General features: G+C 38.4%; 1 non-coding gene across 1 annotated transcript; it reads left to right on the top strand.

Annotated features, from left to right (window-relative positions):
- Nucleotides 1–2180: 2180 nt before the first annotated feature.
- trnal-caa (transfer RNA leucine (anticodon CAA)) lies at nucleotides 2181–2293 on the top strand. Its single transcript has 2 exons — nucleotides 2181–2218; nucleotides 2248–2293. It is a non-coding gene; the product is annotated as a tRNA-Leu (tRNA).
- The last annotated feature ends 601 nt before the right edge of the window (nucleotides 2294–2894 follow it).

Genomic DNA, 2894 nt, shown 5'->3' with positions numbered 1-2894 from the left:
TCTTCTGGATCCACAAGAAACATGTACATTTGATTGATTCCGCAGTATTTTGGATGTACTGTACTTATAACTTCCATCGAAGAGAGATTTCATCAGTTGCATGAAATTGAAACTTTCGACTTTTTGTCTGGTATTGAAAATATGTTTAAAAAAAACATAAACAATTTTCTAACAAACAACTCATGAATTATTGCCAGGATCTATATTTAGCGTTCGGTAGTGATAACACTGCTGATATTGATTGAGTAGAAATCTATGATGTATTGACAGCTTTATCTGAAGCGAGAAGTCCTAGAACGCCATCTATGAAGTTTAAGGATTCATACCAAGAAATGCCTTTTGTTTCCCACCCCAACTGCTGCTTTTGCATTACACATTATGTGAACATTACCAGTTTTGGTAGCTTCTGGGCACGATTTTCCTAAACTGAAACTTATTACAAAATTCTTTAAGATGAACCATGTCCAAAAATTGTAAATCAGGACTAATTTTAATATCAAATGAAATTACTACAGAGGAAAAGGCTTAACTGAAATATGAATAAGACTATGCAAGCCTGAAAAATAGAACAATTCAATTTATAGAACTTATTTTTTTTATTTTTTGAGAGATGGGCTCACACACCGGAAGACACTAACGTTTCTCTTCGTTAGAGTATGTGAATAACAGTTTAACCCCATTTGTTTGTAATTGTGATTCTGTTAAAATTTAAAAAAGCATCTATCAATAGTAAGAAATTATCAAGAAAGTAAGAAATTGTCTTATTTCATAAACTGTAAGACATGAAGACATTTACAGGTTATATCCTTTGCTTTGTCTTGTAACGCAAGCCGTCAGGATCCAAGCCCATGTTCGGACGGTTGTGTTTCTCTTGTAATCATCAAATGTCATTGTTTTGTCCTTCAGTTCTTTCTCGAGTTGTACCATGGATATTTTATACCATCAATACTTTTCATGCTCTTTTGCATTTTCCTTCAGATACGGAAAAAAACTCAAGGCGTTGTTGTCACTGTGCTACACAGTACAGGACACGCAGTGAGTAATTCGCGCAGCTTTCAGAGGAATCCAGAGGGAGGACTCTTAATGCAAGGAGCTGTTTTTTTTTTTTCGCATTAATCATTATTAACCAGAAACAGCTGCACAACTGGTTGCATTTGTGATTATGTCACTTCTCTGCTTCAGCAAGGTCAATAAAAGACTCTGAAAGTAGTAGAGAAAAACTGAATTAAAATCATATTAGCAATTCTGAGTGATATCTGCATACAGGCAATCCAATAAGAACGTTGAAATCTTTGAATGTCATCTCTCTATATATTGCGCTGCTTTTTACTTGGAGTAAAACTATTGGATTGAAGGGTTAAAATGTATTGTTGTTATTTGGAGAAATCAATGAACTCGTGATTTTATATGTTTTAAAAGACGATCATGCGCACAGAAAAAAGACAGTGCTGATTATTTTTCTGGAGACAGAGCACTGATGACCTATCCGAGCCAATTGATAAAGCCCCTCCAGTGGATACTCTAGCAGAACGTGGAAGAACGTTCACCATTGTAACCAAGACAACCACAGGAACAACATCAAGAAGCACAATCAATTCCCCATTTAAATCTTTCGTGTAAGGTATGCCATGTGAAAGCATGAAGTAAATCCCCTGATCTCTTTTGAACATGGACAAGGTATTTCTGATGGAGCGCAATGAGCAACGATTTAATAAGCTACTCCTGCCGATGATTCAGCTTAAAGAAGTAAAAGCTTCACAAACAAAAGCAGCTCGCTACCACAGGCAATATTAAATGTACTTGGTGGCACATTACCATTTGCACTGGCTCAAAAGTGGTCTCGGCAGACGTTGTTCCCTACGTAAAGCTGAAAGCTCCAAAGAGCATTTCCATTGAGAAAAAAAAATATTTCTTGATGTTAAACATAGAGAGCCTGCCTTTAAGAAGTTCTCCCTCTAAACACCTTGTGCAGCCTCCCGACAGACTAACAAAAAGCGCCTTTTCACCAACTCAATTTATAATACGCCCCTCAAAACTCACAACCGAATAACAATCCATCCGTATATTTGATTTCCAAGATCCATTCAAGGCAACTTGGGTCTTCGCAAGCAAATAATTTCAGGGAAGAAACTCAGTTTAGTCAACTACTGGTGCATTCAGCACACCACTTGCTTTCGCTTGTCAGGGTGGCCGAGTGGTCTAAGGTGCCAGACTCAAGGACATGTGTCTTTCCAGCTGGCTTGGGTGTTCTGGTCTCCAAATGGAGGCGTGGGTTCAAATCTCACCCCTGAAAGCTTCCGTTTTTACCTCTCTTGAATTGTTCCAGTGCTAGCTGACAGTGAATGACTGAAATATAAAAGCAGCAGAAGAAAGCAAGCAACTCAGTGCAATTTGTGAGTATTCTGCACTGTTAAAATGCACAGGTTTTCATACTTTTTGGAATTCGTAGCTCAAGAAACTCCTGTTTCATTTTCTATTCACCAACTGGATTTGCATTCCGCTCCTCACACCTCACAACAGAATAACAAACGGCTTCATGTGCCACAGCATTCCCCTGTAGATTCGGTTTGCACTATGTATTAGGCGACCCCGAATGAAATATTTTAGTGTTGGCTCAAATATGAGGAATTTCATGAACCCTCAAAAAGGAACTTGCAAAAAATGCCAGCAATTCAAAGCGTGTAGGCAGCATGAAGAGACCAATTCTGCAATTTCTGTTATCGCGGCTGGTGCTTCCGAGTCGATGGCTCTGCATTAGAAATGAGAAGTGCTGAAGTCTAAACACGTTCTTGCCATTACTGCTACTCCTGCTGCTGCTCCTTCGTCCTCGAAAAAAGAAAAGACAGGCATGTTTTAAATCTCAAAATGATCTTCTGGATCCACAAGAAACATGT

The sequence above is a fragment of the Lepisosteus oculatus genome, chromosome 14 (genome assembly GCF_040954835.1).
Source record: "Lepisosteus oculatus isolate fLepOcu1 chromosome 14, fLepOcu1.hap2, whole genome shotgun sequence".
NCBI classification, from domain to species: domain Eukaryota; kingdom Metazoa; phylum Chordata; class Actinopteri; order Semionotiformes; family Lepisosteidae; genus Lepisosteus; species Lepisosteus oculatus.
The sequence above is the reverse complement of the archived record's forward strand: the minus strand, read 5'-3'. Positions and strand labels throughout refer to the sequence as shown.